This window comes from Cucurbita pepo, chromosome 16, assembly GCF_057944985.1.
Source record: "Cucurbita pepo subsp. pepo isolate OVF chromosome 16, ASM5794498v1, whole genome shotgun sequence".
Classification (NCBI taxonomy): Eukaryota; Viridiplantae; Streptophyta; class Magnoliopsida; order Cucurbitales; family Cucurbitaceae; genus Cucurbita; species Cucurbita pepo.
The window spans coordinates 2,706,130-2,729,211 of NC_141813.1; the positions used below are offsets into that span (position 1 = coordinate 2,706,130).

At 37.4% G+C, this 23,082-nt stretch overlaps 5 non-coding genes across 5 annotated transcripts; all 5 read right to left on the reverse strand.

Moving 5' to 3' along the window:
- Nucleotides 1-8,534: 8,534 nt before the first annotated feature.
- Nucleotides 8,535-8,616, reverse strand: TRNAS-GCU (transfer RNA serine (anticodon GCU)). The gene has a single exon. It is a non-coding gene; the product is annotated as a tRNA-Ser (tRNA).
- A 1,407-nt stretch (nt 8,617-10,023) lies between these two features.
- On the reverse strand, nt 10,024-10,105 carry TRNAS-GCU (transfer RNA serine (anticodon GCU)). The gene has a single exon. It is a non-coding gene; the product is annotated as a tRNA-Ser (tRNA).
- Nucleotides 10,106-12,577: 2,472 nt separating this feature from the next.
- TRNAG-CCC (transfer RNA glycine (anticodon CCC)) lies at nt 12,578-12,648 on the reverse strand. Its single transcript has one exon. It is a non-coding gene; the product is annotated as a tRNA-Gly (tRNA).
- Nucleotides 12,649-16,958: 4,310 nt separating this feature from the next.
- TRNAG-CCC (transfer RNA glycine (anticodon CCC)) lies at nt 16,959-17,029 on the reverse strand. Its single transcript has one exon. It is a non-coding gene; the product is annotated as a tRNA-Gly (tRNA).
- Nucleotides 17,030-22,631: 5,602 nt separating this feature from the next.
- On the reverse strand, nt 22,632-22,702 carry TRNAG-GCC (transfer RNA glycine (anticodon GCC)). The gene has a single exon. It is a non-coding gene; the product is annotated as a tRNA-Gly (tRNA).
- Nucleotides 22,703-23,082: the final 380 nt, after the last annotated feature.

Consider the following 23,082-nt stretch of genomic DNA (forward strand, 5'->3'; position numbering starts at 1 on the left):
CATATAACACCTTTGTCAGAAATTTCAAGTTGTTTACAAACGGAAAAAAGGCTTGGGATACAAAAGAATTCAAAATCAACCCAAAAAATTATACAACCAATAGATGAGTGATACAAAAGAATTCAAAATCAACCCAAAAAATTATACAACTAATAGATGTCCCAGGTCGAATACAACTAACATACAATTTGGGTCGACACCCCTCTGTGATAGTAGAGCTCCCGAGCATCTCCCCACCTTGACCAGTACGTGAACTAGAAAATGAGAAAGATGTAAGTATAAAAATATACTTAGTAACCAACCTACTTGTAGGCCCTCATCGCTTCCTTCTTCTACTAGGTTTCCACGACTTTCCTTTGGTCTATAGGAAGTTTGGTCTTACCCTTTACTGCGCAATAAGCTACCGTGTAGATCCCGAAGTTCTAATTGATTCCTCATTAATCATCTACCTTTGACAACTTATTCTAACCTAAGACTAGGAATTTAAATATGAGCCTGCCCTATGTACGGTCCACAGTCTCTCTTTGCTCAAATACACCTTGTTCATAGTCTACGGTTTCTCGTACATATTCGATAGCGCCTTCAACAGATCTGACGTTGTCTTCTCCTTGATGATGTTGAAAGTCACGTTTGTGGATAGCGTCAACCAGATCAACCCTAAGGCATGACGATCCTTGAGCTTCTACTACTCCGTGGTCATGGTGTTCGGCTTCACCCCCAACAGGGATTCATGAAGATCTTTCTGGTACAGATAACTTCAATCTGCATTTTCCAGAAATCGAAATCGGATCCATCGAACTTCTCAACTACAATCTTTGAACTTTCCATCTTCACAGATCGTGGTAAATTTTGCCTAGCTCTGATATGAGTTGTTAGGATCGCACAACGATGCCCACACTCGATCAAGATGAACACAAAGAAATAGGATATATATATACATGGTTTCAGTTTACTAAATATAGCTTTAATAGATTTAACTGCCTACAAAATATAATCGACCAAATATATCTTTACCAAATCTTTACGAAATATCTACCATATATATCTGTACCAAATCTTTACGAAATATCTATTTTATATATCTCTACCAGATCTTTTACTAGAAATAAGCATTAGGCCTCATATCCTAATAATCTCTCATTTGTAGACTCATCCAACCAACCAAGAATTTCATTCTAAATCTTCCTTGCACCATACAAATTGAGGCTTTGCCCAACCGTTCCAACATCAACACATTTTGTCAACATGTTTGCTGGATTCTTTGCACCCTTTATCTCTACCAAACACATCACCATCTTCCACTAACCTGCGAGTGAAATGGTATCGCCTTTTGTGTTTTGTCTTTGAATGATAGATCGGGTTCTTCACCAACTGTATGACACACTAACTATCTGTATAAAGAATCTTCTCGTGCTGCTTCTTGTCCAATTCTTCTAGATAGTCTGTCATCCATATCATCTCCTTTTCAGGTTCAGCTATTGCCACGTACTCAGCCTCAATAGTTGGAAGACCAATGCATTTTTGAAGCTTAGACATCCTATCATCCATGGCTTGCTCCCATTTGGTTGTATCCTCCAACTGTAGGGCCTCATCAAAGGGCTCTGGTTCCCCTTCATCAGTCAGCAACATATAGTGTAATGAAGGGACATACCTATCTAGTACTCTGATAGCTCTAGATGATCTTTTCAACACCTGCTCAGGTGTCACTTGCTCCGCCTTTGGTTCCTTAGCAACAGACTCAGGAGTTTCTTGAGTATTTGCTACAATATCACTAGGTGAATCTTTCAGCAACTCAACCTTAATCCCACTTGCTTTGTTGTCTTGAAACATTTCTTCTCTTTGTCCTTGTATATGACATTTTCATCAAAAGTCACGTCACAGTATCTCAGGACTTTTTGGTTCTTGTCATCCCAAAATAACATTTCACAGGCTGAGCGTCAAGCTTGTCACTCTTCTCTAGATCAACATGAACATACGCAGTACAACAAAAAGTTCTCAAGTGAGAGTACTTGAGTTCTTTTCTTGTCCATACTTCTTCTGGCAACTTGAACTCAAAGGGTATTGATGACCCTCTATTGGAAATCCATAATGTCTTTGGAAATCCATAATGAACATGAACATTTGCTTAGAACGTCTTTGGAAATCCATAATGAATCCTCATATACTCTTTTGCCACTCATTCAATGTTTTGTTCATTCTTTCAACAACATCATTTTGTCTTGGTTTACCAGGAATTGTCTTCATTAATCGAATTTCCTCAGCTGCACAACATAATTTGAATTCTAACTTGTCGTACTCAACTCCATTACTAGACCTCAGGCATTTGATCTTCAAGCCGGTCTGATTTTCAACTTCAACTTTCCACTTCACTTCTTGAAGGTGGCAAACACATCTGACTTGCGTTTCAAGAAACAAATCCACACATTCCTATTGAAATCATCGATGAATGTGACATAAAACTTTGATGCACCAAGTGATAGAACTGGAGATGGTCCGCAAACGTCTGTATGGACCATTTCCAACCGCACTTTCTTCAATTCTCTTGCAGTCTTTGTGAAGCTATCTCATTTCTGTTTGCTCATAATGCAGTTCTCACAAGGACGATTTCAGACCTTCCAAAACTTCTTTCGCAGCCAACATCTTTATTCCTTTGACGTTCATATGTCCAAGTTTATTGTGTCATAGACTTGAGTTTGAAGCACTCTCAGCAACAATAACCATGTTCATACACCCTGTAGTGGTGTATAAGGTTCCAGATTTTGTGCCACGCGCTACCACCATAACACCCTTCACAATCTTCCACGAACTCTTCCCAAACTCTGTTGCATAACCTGTGTTGTCCAACTAACCAATAGAGATCAGGTTCTTATTGAGACTAAGAATGTACCTGACATCCTTTAATGTCCAGTGATTTCCTGCCGAAGTTTTTATGAAGACATCCCCTTTTCCTTCAATCTCCAAATCTTGGTTGTTGGCAAGATACACCTTCTCGAAATTTTCAGACTTGAAATTTGGAAATAGCTCTTTATTTGGTGATGAATGAAAAGATGCACCTGAATCCAAAATTCTAGATTCAGTTAGACTGTCCACGCTGAGGATTAGGGAATCTCCAATGTCTTATGCTGAATCTATAGAATCATCATCATCTTCTAATTTGTGATTCTGCTTCGTTTTTGGTCTTGTACAACGGTCCAAAAGTGACATTTTTCTCCACAATTCCAACATGTTCTGTTTGATCTGTTTGGAAAATTTTCATGGTTTGATTTTTATCGATCTTTGTTTAAGCCCTTCAATTTACTTCTTCCCCTTTGGTCAACACTGAGAGCACCACTAGATGAATCCCTAATTTCTCGTTTGTGAATACTTTCGCTGAGAGCTACATCTTGGATTTCAGCGACTTTAGCTTCTCAATCTCTGAGAACTACTAATCGAAGCAACAACAGTATCCCACGACTCGGGTAAACATGACATCAAAATCAGTGCCTTAATTTCATCTTCAAAATTAATTTTCACTAAACTCGATTGACTTACAATCATATTGAATTCGTTTATATGATCAATAACAAATCCACCTTCAGACATTTGTAGATTGAACAATCTCTGCCGCAGTGGTCTTTGGTTGTTACAAAAAAAAAAAAAAAAAAAAACTTTTCATCAACTCTGGCGGGGAAACACCATGTAATAGCAAGCACACACTATAACCACTCAATCAAAGTGACTTTTTGGTTTTATGGATGAGTCTTGAAAATACATTAGGGACTACACACAAGGGTGTCAGCCCAAAATGTCTGTTAGTTGTATTGGACGTTTGACATCAATTAGTTCTATTCTTTTTGGGGTTCATTTTGAATTCCTTTGTATCCCATGCCCTTTTCTATTTGTAAATAACTTAGAATTTCGGACAAGTGTTGTATGTCTTTTCAAAATCCATCTTTTCATCGCGGTTTGATTTCTCGAAACCTTAAAAATTGGGTCGTGACAGATCTAATTCATGGATTATTCCCAGTATCTACATTATCCATTAACTCTGCTAGTTCTAATTCATGGATTCTCGATAGTGGAGCTGCGAATCATATAATATATAAAGCTTCTGTTATGAATGAACCAAATACTGCAATCATTTCTACAATAAACTTGCCTAATGAGTGAGAACACATGTGTCACTTACTGTCAATGTTTTCTTTAATCCTCTTTAATCCTGGCCTTAAATTAAACAATATTTTATGTGTGTCTTCATTCAATTTAAACATGTTGTCCATTAGCAAACTTACCAATAACTTAAAATGGTGTGTCACCTTCTATCTTGATTCTTGTGTTATGCAGGACTTGGTTACAGTGAAGATGATTGGCTCAGGTAAACAATTTGGAAATCTCTATCATATTTCTTCATCTTCAATCAAATCTTAAAGTCATCAAGGTATCTCAATCATCCGATTTTTGGCATCTACGTCTAGGTCATTCTACTTTTCTCGTTTTAAATTTCTAGCTGATCAATTTCATGTTAATAAAAGGCACATAAAAAATGAGGTTAGTGAAAGATAAAGAAAAGAAAAATCAGAAAAGAAAAGAAGAGAAAAGAAGGGAAAGGAAAAGAAAAGAAAGTAGAGAGAAGAGATAAAGTTCTAGAGAGACGGAAGTAACCATCGTTTCGGCCATGAGGAGTCCGATTCCGATTGAGCTTTCTTCTTCACAAAATCTCAAAGAGAAGTACCTTGAACCCTTGAATCACACAAAACCGTCAAGAAACGAGGAAGATCCGAAGGTAAGTTCTTGAATTTTTATTCTCGAATTTCCTTCAGATCCACAAGAAATATTAGGAGTTATGTTCTGAAATTTAAGTATGTTAATTTAGAGAGTATTGCGCCCATAATGAAAGAAGGAAATTATAGATTGAATTTAACTCATTCATGTGTGCTGATTTTCTTATGGTTAACTCAAAATAGTTCCAGCCTCATGTGAAACTTTTTATTTTATTTTATTTTATTTTATTTAAGGAAAATGAAAGAATAATGAACCAGCAATAATTGTACACTCCTAAAGTAAAATTCTCTTTCATAAAAAATATTTTCTTCTTTAAAAGAACAAAGAAGAAAATGAGAGAGAGGAGTAGCAAAGCCACTTTTCCATGAAAGAAAAATCCAGCAGCTTCTTCCCAAACATTCTCGAACTCTCATTGGGCTTATGAAATTTTTCAAAGACCCAAAGGTCACTATAGTCAATACTCCGATAAAGTCATATCGACGCAAGCTCATGAAATCAAATATTTAACACCCTTTGTAGCATTTGAAGAGGGAGGGTTCTCTCAGTCACCATGGACCCCAGTCCTAAGCATAAGGGATATGGGGAAGGTGACCGAGCCTGGGCAATTAGGAAACTAAACTATATACGAAGGGATAGTAGTGGCTCGCTACTCGTTTTGCTTTAGCTATTAGCTCTTGCTTGTACTTCATAACATTTCAATATATCATTTATTATTTAATAATAGTTTTGATTATATTTATTTCCAATGTTAAGTTATCTACCGTATTAAAGGTTATTAGCATAAGCTTGAACAATATGGAATGAAATATGAGATAATATTGTTCTAATATATCAATAACTTAAATAGTCTATAGTATATAGATATGATTGAGTGTCTTATCTTGATAATACTATTGATACTACCTAATTTGTAAAAATTACCAATAGTTTGATTCAAATTGTTCACGTAGAGACATGAGAGTGAAAGTATCGTATACAATAAGTTTGTATAAGACTTGATCACAAAAAAATTAATCCTTCCTTATAAATCATTTAATTAAAAAAAATTAATATTGCACAAAATAATTATATGCGACTCGATTTTAAAAACACCCAATTGGATGAAGTCCATTCAAGTAAAAACACTCAATTGGATGGGCTTTGATGATATTAGAGGAGATCGATGTGCGTCAAATGAGAAGTGATCCATAATCGATACAAATTTCTATTACATCACATAACGGGTTTGAAGTTCTAATGGACGTGATCAATGGAAACCACTTACCATAAATTCGTCCCAGTAAATATTGATACGTCTATTGTACAATTGCACTCTTGCAGCAACGTTATAGCAATTGTGTGACACTTGTTCTAATCCAATGAACAAGTCAACCGTGAGAATTTTGGACTTCGTGGATACATCGGTGTATGCTCGAGTTTCGAGTCACGTTTGAGAGATGTTCTCGAAAACATGAGCGAGGAAATACATTAAATTTTTTTTGAAAGAAAGCAATGTTATAAGCTAAAAGCAATTAGACAACAACAACAACTTTGATAGCATATAACCCGAGTAAGAATAAGTGACGATTAGTCATATCTCTCTATAGTACATTTTGGGGCATTTTAGCCCTGACAAGTGTAGAAATGATTTTTTTGAACAACATGAAGTGGTAAAGGTCTATCTAAGATGAAAGCATGTAAAAGGGGTTTGTAATGGGCATGCAACCATGGACAACACGTCCTGAACAAATATGACGCGGACATTCGACATGCAGCCATAAACAACACGCCTTGGACAAGCATGACCATGACACCTATATTGGATCAAAGTTTTCCAAATTTGTTCCCTCATGAGTTATTTCAAGAGTTTTTCAAATTTCATATGCCCAAGAACACATGGATACTCTATTAAATTCATCGTTAATTAGTGCACAATAAAGATAATTTATAGCACTACCATTAAAAGAACTTTTTTTTTCAGATCCTACTCATCAAATTCCCCCTCTATTTTAGGTATCTCAATATTATTAACAATTTTTTCACATCTTAATTCCTCCTCTATTGTAGGCACCATAAGGTTATTAACAATTTTTATTAGAAGATCATTTACTAATATTTAACCAGATAATGGATTGCAAATAAATTCTCATTCTAGCTTTATGTTAAGAATGAGAAAGCTCTAACTTGTTAAGAATGAGAAACATAAGTGGGATTGAAAGTCCTAACTGATTATGGCTATATAAAATATGTTCCAATACTCACCCTCAAGTTGGAGGGTGTAGGTCAATAGCACCCAACTTGTCTTTACTCCCCCATGTTAAGTGTCTCAAGTTGGAGAGTGTAGGTCAATAACACCCAACTTGTGTTTTAGATAATTAAATTGTTGTCTTCCCAATAGTGAAAATATGTGTCAAGTTAACTCTAAACAGTATTTTTGCTCAGACACATCGGCTTGCTTTTTAGACTTCCAATAAATAAATGAACTTCAGAGGAAGATACAAAAGTTGAAACATTGGTTTTCTTTTTTAGACTTCCAAAAAATAATTGAATTTTCGAAAACATTGGTTTGCTTTTTAGACTTCCAATAAATAATTGAACTTACCAATAAGATTTAAAACCGAAATGATTTGGACCCATTGGTTTGCTTTTTAGACTTTCAAGGACTTATTGATTTACCATAAGATGCAAAACCGAGATGATCTATACACATTGGTTTGCTTTTTAGACTTTCAATAAATTATTGAATTTCCAAAAAAAAAATACAAAACCTAGAAATAGACGGAGTTTGATTGGTTTGCTGTTTAGACTTTCAATAAATTATTGAATTCCCGAGAAAGATGCAAAATCCAAAATAGACTACTTTTTATGTATCTCAGAACTTGAAGAGCTGATTCTTGGTTTATACCTAAATGATTTACTCCACGATTGGTAATTTATCCCATTTAATTTGATTGGAACAAAGTGAATATCCTTGTTGAATAGAGCGAAAAAAAAAAAAAGGATGTACTAAATAAAAATTTGAAGTTTTGAAGCTCGATTTGGCTGATACCGTCATAAAGGTAATTTTAACATTAAAGAACACAAACATCGATGCTCTGATTTCTTAAAAGAACTATCAGAGGATTACACGAACAAGGATATCTCATCACTTTGGCCAGTGTCTTACAACAACTTTTTTTGTTTTAGGAACAAATCTCGAAGAGGCACTACGGACAACAAAGGACCTACACAATTGTTTAGAGCACAGTAAAGGGTAAGCCCGAACTTTTTATAGACCAAAGGAAAGTCGAGGAAACCTAGTAGAAGAATGAAGCGACGACAGCCTACAAGTAGGTTGGTAAATAAGTAGATTTTTATACTTACACCTTTCTTCTTTCCTTGTTCAATTACTGGTCAAGGTGGGGTGATGCTCTGGAGCTCTACTATCACAAAACGGTGTCGACACGGTGTGTATGATAGATGTATTCGACCTGGGACAACAATTAGTCGTTTAATTTTTTAGGTTGATTTTGAATTCTTTTTGTATCCCATGCCCTTTTTCCGTTTGTAAAGAACTTGAAATTTATGACGAAGGTGTTGTATGTCTTTTAAAGTGTGCAAAATTTATCTTTTTGTCGCAATTCGATATCTTGAAACCTCTAAAAATTAAAATTGGGTCATGACACATTCAACATGGGTTGGAGAGGGGAACGAAGCATTCCTTATAATAAGGACCTGAATAGAGGTAACGGGCCAACGAGGACAATGTCTTTTAGCGGTGGCCTTTGGCTAGTACAAAAAAAAAAAAAAATTTACGTCGCCTGAGAGATTCGAACTCTCGCGGGGAAACCCCATGTACTTAGCAGGCACACGCCTTAACCACTCGGCCAAAGCAAATTTTTTATTTGAGGAACAAATCTCGAAGAGGCACTACAGACAACAAAGGTAGATGTTTATTGAGGAATCAGTTAGAACTTTGAGACCTACACAATTGTTAGAGCACAGTAAAGGGTAAGCCCGAACTTCTTATAGACCAAAGGAAAGTCGTGGAAACCCAGTAGAAGAATGAAGCGACGACAGCCTACAAGAAGGTTGGTTACTAAGTAGATTTTTATACTTACACCATTCTCCTTTCCAGGTTCAGTTACTGGTCAAGGTGGGGTGATGCTCTGGAGCTCTACTATCACAAAACGGTGTCGACACGGTGTGTATGTTAGATGTATTCGACCTGGGACATCAATTAGTCGTTTAATTTTTTAGGTTGATTTTGAATTCTTTTTGTATCCCATGCCCTTTTTCCATTTGTAAAGAACTTGAAATATATGACGAAGGTGTTGTATGTCTTTTAAAGTGTGCAAAATTTATCTTTTTGTCGCAGTTCGATATCTCGAAACCTCTAAAAATTAAAATTGGGTCATGACACATCGAACATGGGTTGGAGAGGGGAACGAAGCATTCCTTATAATAAGGGCCTGAATACCTGGTGAGGTAATGGGCCAACGAGGACAATGTCTTTTAGCGGTTGCCTTTGGCTAGTACAGAAAAATAAATGAACTTTACGTCGCATGACAGTTTCTAACTCTCGCGGGGAAATCCCATGTACTTAGCAGGCACACGCCTTAACCACTCGGCCAAAGCGACTTTTTTATTTTAGGAACAAATCTCGAAGAGGCACTACGGACAACAAAGGTAGATGTTTAATGAGGAATCAGTTAGAACTTCGAGACCTACACAATTGTTAGAGCACAGTAAAGGGTAAGCCCGAACTTCTTATAGACCAAAGGAAAGTCGTGGAAACCCAGTAGAAGAATGAAGCGACGACAGCCTACAAGAAGGTTGGTTACTAAGTACATTTTTATACTTACACCTTTCTCCTTTCCTTGTTCAGTTACTGGTCAAGGTGGGGTGATGCTCTGGAGCTCTACTATCACAAAACGGTGTCGACACGGTGTGTATGTTAGATTTATTCGACCTGGGACATCAATTAGTCGTTTAATTTTTTAGGTTGATTTTGAATTCTTTTTGTATCCCATGCCCTTTTTCCGTTTGTAAAGAACTTGAAATTTATGACAAAGGTGTTGTATGTCTTTTAAAGTGTGCAAAATTTATCTTTTTGTCGCAGTTCGATATCTCGAAACCTCTAAAAATTAAAATTGGGTCATGACACATCCAACATGGGTTGGAGAGGAGAACGAAGCATTTCTTATAATAAGGGCCTGAATACCTGGTGAGGTAACGGGCCAACGAGGGCAATGTCTTTTAGCGGTGGCCTTTGGCTAGTACAAAAAAAAAATATGAACCTTACGTCGCCTGAGAGATTCGAACTCTCACGGGGAAACCCCATGTACTTAGCAGGCACACGCCTTAACCACTCGGCCAAAGCGACTTTTTTATATTAGGAACAAATCTCGAAGAGGCACTACGGACAACAAAGGCAGATGTTTAATGAGGAATCAGTTAGAACTTCGAGACCTACACAATTGTTAGAGCACAGTAAAGGGTAAGCCCGAACTTCTTATAAACAGAAGGAAAGTCGTGGAAACCCAGTAGAAGAATGAAGCGACGGCAGCCTACAAGTAGGTTGGTTACTATTCTACCATTAGACCACTGGTGCTTCTAACTTTAGGCATATCCATAACGTACTCGTATTTTGGTCATGCAGTTCTTCCGAAGCCCTTAACTTTTCGTTCACCTCTCAGTTTAAAAATAAAAAATAAAAAAGAAAAGCACGATAGTGCCTCGTGTCATCTATAAATTTAATAACTCATATTGTGGCAAACCGAAGTTTTCAAATTATGCACTAACATCTTAGCTAATCTTCGGGATGCACCAGCCGAGAATCGAACTCAGGTCTGTACTGTGGCAGGGTACTATTCTATCACTAGACCACTGGTGCTTCTAAATTTAGTCATATCCATAACTTACTCGTATTTTGGTCATGCAGTTCTTCCGAAGCCCTTAACTTTTCGTTCACCTCTCGATTTAAAAAAAAAAACAGAAAAACTCTTTAGTGCTACTCGTGTCTTCTATAAATTTAACTGATATTGTGGCAAACCCTAGTTTACAAATTATGCACTAATATCATCAGAGCTAATCTTCGGGGATGCACTAATATCATCAGAGCTAATCTTCGGGGATGCACTAGTCGAGAATTAGACTCGGGTCTGTACCGTGGTAGGGTACGATTCTACCATTAGACCACTGGTGCTTCTAACTTTAGGCATATCCATAACGTACTCATATTTTGATCATGCAGTTCTTCCGAAGCCCTTAACTTTTCGTTCACCTCTCGATTTAAAACAAAAAACAGAAAATTTCGATAGTGCTACTCGTGTCTTCTATAAATTTAACTGATATTATGGCAAACCCTAGTTGTCAAATTAAGCACTAATATAATCAGAGCTAATCTTCGGGGATGCACTAGTCGAGAATTGGACTCGGGTCTGTACCGTTGTAGGGTACTATTCCATTAGACCATTGTTGCTTCTAAATTTAGTCATATTCATAACTTACTCGTATTTTGGTCATGCAGTTCTTCCGAAGCCCTTAACTTTTCGTTCACCACTCGATTTAAAAAAAAAAAACACAGAAAATCTCGATAGTGCTACTCGTGTCATCTATAAATTTAACTGATATTGTGGCAAACCCTAGTTTTCAAATTATGCGCACTAATATCATCATAGCTAATCTTCGAGATGCACCAGCCGAGAATCGAACTCGGGTCTGTACCGTGGCAGCGTACTATTCTACCACTAGACCACTAGTGCTTCTAAATTTAGTCATATCCATAACTTACTCGTATTTTGGTCATGCAGTTCTTCCGAAGCCCTTAACTTTTCGTTCACCTCTCGATTTAAAAAAATAAAAACAAAAAATCTCGATAGTGCTACTCGTGTCATGTATAAATTTAACTAATATTGTGGCAAACCCTAGTTTTCAAATTATGCACTAATATCATCATAGCTAATGTTCGGGATGCAACAGCCGAGAATCGAACTCGGGTCTGTACCGTGGCAGCGTACTATTCTACCACTAGACCACTGGTGCTTCTAAATTTAGTCATATCCATAACTTACTCGTATTTTGGTCATGCAGTTCTTCCGAAGCCCTTAACTTTTCGTTCACCTCTCGATTTAAAACAAAAAAAAGAAAATCTCGATAGTGCTACTCGTGTCATCTATAAATTTAACTGATATTGTGGCAAACCCTAGTTTTCAAATCATGCGCACTAATATCATCATAGCTAATCTTCGGGGATGCACCTGCCGAGAATCGAACTCGGGGTCTGTACCGTGGCAGGGTACTATTCTACCACTATACCACTGGTGCTTCTAAATTTAGTCAAATCCATAACTTACTCGTATTTTTGTCATGCAGTTCTTCCGAAGCCCTTAACTTTTCGTTCACCTCTCGATTTAAAAAAAAAAATAGAAAATCTCTTTAGTGCTACTCGTGTCTTCTATAAATTTAACTGATTTTGTGGATAACCCAAGTTTACAAATTATGCACTAATATCATCAGAGCTAATATTCGGGGATTCACTAGTTGAGAACTGGACTCGGGTCTGTACCGTGGTAGGGTACGATTCTACCATTAGACCACTGGTGCTTCAAACTTTAGGCATATCCATAACGTACTCGTATTTTGATCATGCAGTTCTTCCGAAGCCCTTAACTTTTCGTTCACCTCTCAGTTTAAAAATAAAAAAGAAAAAAGAAAAGCACGATATTACTACTCGTGTCATCTATAAATTTAATCAAATTATGCACTAATATCATCATAGCTAATCTTCAGGATGCACCAGCCAAACCAAAGTTTTCAAATTATGCACTAATATCATCATAGCTAATCTTCAGGATGCACCAGCCGAGAATCGATCTCGGGTCTGTACCGTGGGAGGGTACTATTCTACCACTAGACCACTGGTGCTTCTAAATTTAGTCATATCCATAACTTACTCGTGTTTTAGTCATGCAGTTCGTCCGAAGCCCTTAACTTTTCGTTCACCTCTCGATTTAAAAAAATAAAAACAAAAAATCTCGATAGTGCTACTCGTGTCATGTATAAATTTAACTAATATTGTGGCAAACACTAGTTTTCAAATTATGCACTAATATCATCATAGCTAATGTTCGGGTTGCACCTGCCGAGAATCGAACTCGGGGTCTATACCGTGGTAGGGTACTATTCTACCACTATACCACTGGTGCTTCTAAATTTAGTCATATCCATAACTTCCTCGTATTTTGGTCATGCAGTTCTTTCGAAGCCCTTAACTTTTCGTTCACCTCTCGATTTTAAACAAAAAACAGAAAATCTCGATAGTGCTACTCGTGTCTTCTATAAATTTAACTGATATTGTGGCAAAACCCTAGTTTTCAAATTATGCACTAATATCATCAGAGCTAATCTTCGGGGATGCACTAGTGGAAATTGGACTCGGGTCTGTACCGTGGTAGGGTACTATTCTACCATTAGACCACTGGTGCTTCTAACTTTAGGCATATCCATAACGTACTCGTATTTTGGTCATGCAGTTTTTCCGAAGCCCTTAACTTTTCGTTCACCTCTCAGTTTAAAAATAAAAAAGAAAAAAGAAAAGCACGATAAATTTTTTAACTGATATTGTGGCAAACCGAAGTTTTCAAATTATGCACTAATATAGAACTCAGGTCTGTACTGTGGCAGGGTACTATTCTACCACTATACCACTTATGCTTCTAAATTTAGTCAAATCCATAACTTACTCGTATTTTGGTCATGCAGTTCTTCCGAAGCCCTTAACTTTTCGTTCACCACTCGATTTAAAAAAATAAAAACAGAAAATCTCGATAGTGTTACTCGTGTCATCTATAAATTTAACTGATATTGTGGCAAACCCTAGTTTTCAAATTATGCACTAATATCATCATATCTAATCTTCGGGGATGCACTAGTCGAGAATTGGACTCGGGTCTGTACCGTTGTAGGGTACTATTCTACCACTAGACCACTTGTGCTTCTAAATTTAGTCATATCCATAACTTACTCGTATTTTGGTCATCAGTTCTTTGGAAGCCCGTAACTTTTCGTTCACCTCTCGATTTAAAAAAATGAAAACAGAAAATCTCGATAGTGCTACTCGTGTCATCTATAAATTTAACTGATATTTGGCAAACCCTAGTTTTCAAATTATGCGCACTAATATAATAATAGCTAATCTTTGGGATGCACCAGCCGAGAATCGAACTCGGGTCTATACCATGGCAGGGTACTATTCAACCACTAGAACACTGGTGCTTCTTAATTTAGTCATATCCATAAGTTACTCGTATTTTGGTCATGTAGTTCTTCTGAAGTCCTTAACTTTTTGTTCACCTCTCGATTTAAAAAAATAAAAACAGAAAATCTCGATAGTGCTACACGTGTCATCTATAAATTTAACTGATATTGTGGCGCACTAATATCTATCATCATAGCTAATCTTTGGAATGCACCAGCCGAGAATCGAACTCGGGTTTGTACCGTGGCAGGGTACTATTCTACCACTAGACCACTAGTGCTTCTAACTTTAGGCATATCCATAACGTACTCGTATTTCGGTCATGCAGTTCTTCCGAAGCCCTTAACTTTTCGTTCACCTCTCGATTTAAAACCAAAAACAGAAAATCTCGATAGTGCTACTCGTGTCTTCTATAAATTTAACTGATATTGTGGCAAACCCTAGTTTACAAATTGTGCACTAATATCATCAGAGCTAATCTTCGGGGATGCACTAGTCGAGAATTGGACTCGGGTCTGTACCGTGGTAGGGTACTATTCTACCATTAGACAACTGGTGCTTCTAACTTTAGGCATATCCATAACGTACTCGTATTTTGGTCATGCAGTTCTTCCGAAGCCCTTAACTTTGCGTTCACCTCCCAGTTTAAAAATAAAAAATAAAAAAGAAAAGCACGATAGTGCCTCGTGTCATCTATAAATTTAATGCACTAATATCATCTTAGCTAATCTTCGGGATGCACCAGCCAAGAATCGAACTCGGGTCTGTACCGTGGCAGGGTACTATTCATCCACTAGACCACTGGTGCTTCTAAATTTAGCCATATCCATAACTTACTCGTAATTTGGTCATGCAGTTCTTTCGAAGCCCTTAACTTTTCTTTCCCCTCTCAGTTTAAAAATAAAAAAAAACAGAAAATCTCGATAGTGCTACTCGTGTCATCTATAAATTTAACTGATATTGTGGCAAACCCTAGTTTTCAAATTATGCACTAATATCATCATAGCTAATCTTCCTTCAGGATGCACCAGCCGATAATCGAACTCGAGTTTGTACCGTGGCAGGGTACTATTACTATTCCTAGACTACTAGTGCTTCTAAATTTAGTCATATCCATAACTTACTCGTATTTTGGTCATGCGGTTCTTCCGAAGCCCTTAACTTTTCGTTCACCTCTCGATTTAAAAAAATAAAAACAGAAAATCTCGATAGTGCTACACGTGTCATCTATAAATTTAACTGATATTGTGGCGCACTAATATCTATCATCATAGCTAATCTTTGGAATGCACCAGCCAAGAATCGAACTCGAGTCTGTACCGTGGCAGGGTACTATTCTACCACTAGACCACTAGTGCTTCTAACTTTAGGCATATCCATAACGTACTCGTATTTCGGTCATGCAGTTCTTCCGAAGCCCTTAACTTTTCGTTCACCCCTCGATTTAAAACCAAAAACAGAAAATCTCGATAGTGCTACTCGTGTCTTCTATAAATTTAACTGATATTGTGGCAAACCCTAGTTTTCAAATTGTGCACTAATATCATCAGAGCTAATCTTCGGGGATGCACTAGTCGAGAATTGGACTCGGGTCTGTACCGTGGTAGGGTACTATTCTACCATTAGCCAACTGGTGCTTCTAACTTTAGGCATATCCATAACGTACTCGTATTTTGGTCATGCAGTTCTTCCGAAGCCCTTAACTTTTCGTACACCTCCCAGTTTAAAAATAAAAAATAAAAAAGAAAAGCACGATAGTGCCTCGTGTTATCTATAAATTTAATGCACTAATATCATCTTAGCTAATCTTCGAGATGCACCAACCGAGAATCGAACTCGGGTCTGTACCGTGGCAGGGTACTATTCTTCCACTAGACCACTAGTGCTTCTAAATTTAGTCATATCCATAACTTACTCGTATTTTGGTCATGCAGTTCTTCCGAAGCCCTTAACTTTTCGTTCACCTCTCGATTTAAAAAAATAAAAACAAAAAATCTCGATAGTGCTACTCGTGTCATGTATAAATTTAACTAATATTGTGGCAAACCCTAGTTTTCAAATTATGCACTAATATCATCATAGCTAATGTTCGGGATGCAACAGCCGAGAATCGAACTCGGGTCTGTACCGTGGCAGCGTACTATTCTACCACTAGACCACTGGTGCTTCTAAATTTAGTCATATCCATAACTTACTCGTATTTTGGTCATGCAGTTCTTCCGAAGCCCTTAACTTTTCGTTCACCTCTCGATTTAAAACAAAAAAAAGAAAATCTCGATAGTGCTACTCGTGTCATCTATAAATTTAACTGATATTGTGGCAAACCCTAGTTTTCAAATCATGCGCACTAATATCATCATAGCTAATCTTCGGGGATGCACCTGCCGAGAATCGAACTCGGGGTCTGTACCGTGGCAGGGTACTATTCTACCACTATACCACTGGTGCTTCTAAATTTAGTCAAATCCATAACTTACTCGTATTTTTGTCATGCAGTTCTTCCGAAGCCCTTAACTTTTCGTTCACCTCTCGATTTAAAAAAAAAAATAGAAAATCTCTTTAGTGCTACTCGTGTCTTCTATAAATTTAACTGATTTTGTGGATAACCCAAGTTTACAAATTATGCACTAATATCATCAGAGCTAATATTCGGGGATTCACTAGTTGAGAACTGGACTCGGGTCTGTACCGTGGTAGGGTACGATTCTACCATTAGACCACTGGTGCTTCAAACTTTAGGCATATCCATAACGTACTCGTATTTTGATCATGCAGTTCTTCCGAAGCCCTTAACTTTTCGTTCACCTCTCAGTTTAAAAATAAAAAAGAAAAAAGAAAAGCACGATATTACTACTCGTGTCATCTATAAATTTAATCAAATTATGCACTAATATCATCATAGCTAATCTTCAGGATGCACCAGCCAAACCAAAGTTTTCAAATTATGCACTAATATCATCATAGCTAATCTTCAGGATGCACCAGCCGAGAATCGATCTCGGGTCTGTACCGTGGGAGGGTACTATTCTACCACTAGACCACTGGTGCTTCTAAATTTAGTCATATCCATAACTTACTCGTGTTTTAGTCATGCAGTTCGTCCGAAGCCCTTAACTTTTCGTTCACCTCTCGATTTAAAAAAATAAAAACAAAAAATCTCGATAGTGCTACTCGTGTCATGTATAAATTTAACTAATATTGTGGCAAACACTAGTTTTCAAATTATGCACTAATATCATCATAGCTAATGTTCGGGTTGCACCTGCCGAGAATCGAACTCGGGGTCTATACCGTGGTAGGGTACTATTCTACCACTATACCACTGGTGCTTCTAAATTTAGTCATATCCATAACTTCCTCGTATTTTGGTCATGCAGTTCTTTCGAAGCCCTTAACTTTTCGTTCACCTCTCGATTTTAAACAAAAAACAGAAAATCTCGATAGTGCTACTCGTGTCTTCTATAAATTTAACTGATATTGTGGCAAAACCCTAGTTTTCAAATTATGCACTAATATCATCAGAGCTAATCTTCGGGGATGCACTAGTGGAAATTGGACTCGGGTCTGTACCGTGGTAGGGTACTATTCTACCATTAGACCACTGGTGCTTCTAACTTTAGGCATATCCATAACGTACTCGTATTTTGGTCATGCAGTTTTTCCGAAGCCCTTAACTTTTCGTTCACCTCTCAGTTTAAAAATAAAAAAGAAAAAAGAAAAGCACGATAAATTTTTTAACTGATATTGTGGCAAACCGAAGTTTTCAAATTATGCACTAATATAGAACTCAGGTCTGTACTGTGGCAGGGTACTATTCTACCACTATACCACTTATGCTTCTAAATTTAGTCAAATCCATAACTTACTCGTATTTTGGTCATGCAGTTCTTCCGAAGCCCTTAACTTTTCGTTCACCACTCGATTTAAAAAAATAAAAACAGAAAATCTCGATAGTGTTACTCGTGTCATCTATAAATTTAACTGATATTGTGGCAAACCCTAGTTTTCAAATTATGCACTAATATCATCATATCTAATCTTCGGGGATGCACTAGTCGAGAATTGGACTCGGGTCTGTACCGTTGTAGGGTACTATTCTACCACTAGACCACTTGTGCTTCTAAATTTAGTCATATCCATAACTTACTCGTATTTTGGTCATCAGTTCTTTGGAAGCCCTTAACTTTTCGTTCACCTCTCGATTTAAAAAAATGAAAACAGAAAATCTCGATAGTGCTACTCGTGTCATCTATAAATTTAACTGATATTTGGCAAACCCTAGTTTTCAAATTATGCGCACTAATATAATAATAGCTAATCTTTGGGATGCACCAGCCGAGAATCGAACTCGGGTCTATACCATGGCAGGGTACTATTCAACCACTAGAACACTGGTGCTTCTTAATTTAGTCATATCCATAAGTTACTCGTATTTTGGTCATGTAGTTCTTCTGAAGTCCTTAACTTTTTGTTCACCTCTCGATTTAAAAAAATAAAAACAGAAAATCTCGATAGTGCTACACGTGTCATCTATAAATTTAACTGATATTGTGGCGCACTAATATCTATCATCATAGCTAATCTTTGGAATGCACCAGCCGAGAATCGAACTCGGGTTTGTACCGTGGCAGGGTACTATTCTACCACTAGACCACTAGTGCTTCTAACTTTAGGCATATCCATAACGTACTCGTATTTCGGTCATGCAGTTCTTCCGAAGCCCTTAACTTTTCGTTCACCTCTCGATTTAAAACCAAAAACAGAAAATCTCGATAGTGCTACTCGTGTCTTCTATAAATTTAACTGATATTGTGGCAAACCCTAGTTTACAAATTGTGCACTAATATCATCAGAGCTAATCTTCGGGGATGCACTAGTCGAGAATTGGACTCGGGTCTGTACCGTGGTAGGGTACTATTCTACCATTAGACAACTGGTGCTTCTAACTTTAGGCATATCCATAACGTACTCGTATTTTGGTCATGCAGTTCTTCCGAAGCCCTTAACTTTGCGTTCACCTCCCAGTTTAAAAATAAAAAATAAAAAAGAAAAGCACGATAGTGCCTCGTGTCATCTATAAATTTAATGCACTAATATCATCTTAGCTAATCTTCGGGATGCACCAGCCAAGAATCGAACTCGGGTCTGTACCGTGGCAGGGTACTATTCATCCACTAGACCACTGGTGCTTCTAAATTTAGCCATATCCATAACTTACTCGTAATTTGGTCATGCAGTTCTTTCGAAGCCCTTAACTTTTCTTTCCCCTCTCAGTTTAAAAATAAAAAAAAACAGAAAATCTCGATAGTGCTACTCGTGTCATCTATAAATTTAACTGATATTGTGGCAAACCCTAGTTTTCAAATTATGCACTAATATCATCATAGCTAATCTTCCTTCAGGATGCACCAGCCGATAATCGAACTCGAGTTTGTACCGTGGCAGGGTACTATTACTATTCCTAGACTACTAGTGCTTCTAAATTTAGTCATATCCATAACTTACTCGTATTTTGGTCATGCGGTTCTTCCGAAGCCCTTAACTTTTCGTTCACCTCTCGATTTAAAAAAATAAAAACAGAAAATCTCGATAGTGCTACACGTGTCATCTATAAATTTAACTGATATTGTGGCGCACTAATATCTATCATCATAGCTAATCTTTGGAATGCACCAGCCAAGAATCGAACTCGAGTCTGTACCGTGGCAGGGTACTATTCTACCACTAGACCACTAGTGCTTCTAACTTTAGGCATATCCATAACGTACTCGTATTTCGGTCATGCAGTTCTTCCGAAGCCCTTAACTTTTCGTTCACCCCTCGATTTAAAACCAAAAACAGAAAATCTCGATAGTGCTACTCGTGTCTTCTATAAATTTAACTGATATTGTGGCAAACCCTAGTTTTCAAATTGTGCACTAATATCATCAGAGCTAATCTTCGGGGATGCACTAGTCGAGAATTGGACTCGGGTCTGTACCGTGGTAGGGTACTATTCTACCATTAGCCAACTGGTGCTTCTAACTTTAGGCATATCCATAACGTACTCGTATTTTGGTCATGCAGTTCTTCCGAAGCCCTTAACTTTTCGTACACCTCCCAGTTTAAAAATAAAAAATAAAAAAGAAAAGCACGATAGTGCCTCGTGTTATCTATAAATTTAATGCACTAATATCATCTTAGCTAATCTTCGAGATGCACCAACCGAGAATCGAACTCGGGTCTGTACCGTGGCAGGGTACTATTCTTCCACTAGACCACTAGTGCTTCTAAATTTAGTCATATCCATAACTTACTCGTAATTTGGTCATGCAGTTCTTCCGAAGCCCTTAACTTTTCGTTCCCCTCTCAGTTTAAAAATAAAAAAAACAGAAAATCTCGATAGTGCTACTCGTGTCATCTATAAATTTAACTGATATTGTGGCAAACCCTAGTTTTCAAATTATGCACTAATATCATCATAGCTAATCTTCCTTCGGGATGCACCAGCCGAGAATCGAAAATGGGTCGTACCGTGGCAGGGTACTATTCTACCACTAGACCACTGTTGCTTCTAAATTTAGTCATATCCATAACGTATTCGTATTTTGGTCATGCAGTTCTTCCAAAGCCCTTAACTTTTCGTTCACAACACAGTTTAAAAAACTTCGGGGATGCACTAGTCGAGAATTGAACTTGTGTACCGTGGCAGGGTACTATTCTACCACTAAACCACTAGTGCTTCTAAATTTTGTCATATCCATAACTTACTCGTATTTTGGTCATGCAGTTCTTCCGAAGCCCTTAACTTTTCGTTCACCTCTCGATTTAAAAAAATGACGTGTCATCTATAAATTTAACTGATATTGTGGCAAACCCTCAGTTTCAAATTATGCGCACCAATATCATCATAGCTAATCTTCGGGATGCACCAGCCGAGAATCGAACTCAGGTCTGTACCGTGGCAGGGTACTATTCTACCACTAGACCACTGGTGCTTCTAAATTTAGTCATATCCATAACGTACTCGTATTTTGGTCATGCAGTTCTTCCGAAGCCCTTAACTTTTCGTTTCACCTCTTAGTTTAAAAAAAAAAAAAAAAAAAAGCTCGATAGTGCTACTCGTGTCTTCTATAAATTTAACTGATATTGTGGCAAACCCCCTAGTTTTCATATTATGCACTAATATCATCATAGCTAATCTTCGGGATGACCAGCCGCGAATCAAACTCGGGTTAGTACCGTGGCCGAGTACTATTCTACCACTAGACCACTGGTGCTTCTAACTTTAGTCATATCCATAACGTACTCGTATTTTGGTCATGCAGTTCTTCAAAGCCCTTAACTTTTCGTTCACCTATCAATTAAAACAAAAAAAAAAAAAAAAAAAACAGAAAAGCTCGATAGTGATACTCCGTGTCATCTATAAATTTAACTGATATTATCGCAAACCCAACTTTTCAAATTATGCATTATTATCATCATAGCTAATCTTCGAGATGCACCAACCGAGAATCAAACTCGGGTCTGTACGTTAGCAGGGTACTATTCTACCACTAGAAAACCGGTGCTTCTAAATTTAGTCATATCCTTAACGTACTCGTATTTTGGTCATGCAGTTCTTCCGAAGCCCTTAACTTTTCGTTCACCTCTCGATTTAAAAAAAAAATGGAAAATCTCGATAGAGCTACTCGTGTCATCTATAAATTTAACTAATATTGTGGCAAACCCAAGTTTTCAAATTAGGAACTTATATCATCATAGCCAATCTTTGGGATGCACCAGCCGAGAATTGAACTCGGGTATGTACCGTGGTAGGGTACTATTCTACTATTAAACCGCTGGTGCTTCTAACTTTAGGCATATCCATAACGTACTCGTATTTTGGCCATGCAGTTCTTCCGAAGCCCTTAACTTTTCATTTACCTCTCACTTTAAAAATAAAAAATAAAAAAGAAAATCTCGATAGAGCTACTCGTGTTTAACTGATATTGTAGCAAACCCAAGTTTTCAAATTATGCACTAATATCATCATACCCAATCTTCAGGATGCACCAGCCGAGAATTGAACTCGGGTGTATACAGTGGTAAGGTACTATTCTACCATTAGACCACGGTGCTTCTAACTTTAGGCATATCCATAACGTACTCTATTTTTGTCATGCAGTTCTTCCGAAGCCCTTAACTTTTCGTTCATCTCTAGTATAAAAAAAAAAAAAAAAAAAAAAAAGAGAAAATCTCGATAGAGCTACTCGTGTCATCTATAAATTCAATTAATATTGTTGCAAACCAAAGTTTTCAAATTATGCACTAATATCAACATAGCTAATCTTTGGGATGCACCAGTCGAGAATTGAACTCAGGTCTGTACCATGGCCGGGTACTATTCTACCACTAGACCACTGGTGCTTCTAACTTAAGATATCCATAACGTACTCGTAATTTTTTCATGCAGTTATTCCGAAGCCATTAACTTTTCGTTGGCAGGGTACTATTCTACCCTTAGAGCTTCTAAATTTAGTCATATCCATTCGTTCAACTCTCGATTTAAAAAAATGAAAACAGAAAATCTCGATAGTGCTACACGTGTCATCTATAAATTTAACTGATATTGTGGCAAACCCTAGTTTCAAATTATGCGCACTAATATCATCTTAGCTAATCTTCGGGATGCACCAGCCGAGAATCGAACTCGGGTCTATACCGTGGCAGGGTACTATTCTACCACTAGACCACTGGTGCTTCTATATTAGTCATATCCATAACTTACTCATATTTTGGTCATGCAGTTCTTCCGAAGCCCTTAACTTTTCGTTCACCTCTCGATTTAAAAAAATGACGTGTCATCTATAAATTTAACTGATATTGTGGCAAACCCTAACCCTAAGTTTCAAATTATGCACACTAATATCATCATAGCTAATCTTCGGGATGCACCAGCCGAGAATCGAACTTAAGTCTGTACCGTGGCAGGGTACTATTCTACCACTAGACCACTTGTGCTTCCAAATTTAGTCATATCCATAACTTACTCGTATTTTGGTCATGCAGTTCTTCCGAAGCCCTTAACTTTTCGTTCACCTCTCGATTTAAAAAAATGAGAACAGAAAATCTCGATAGTG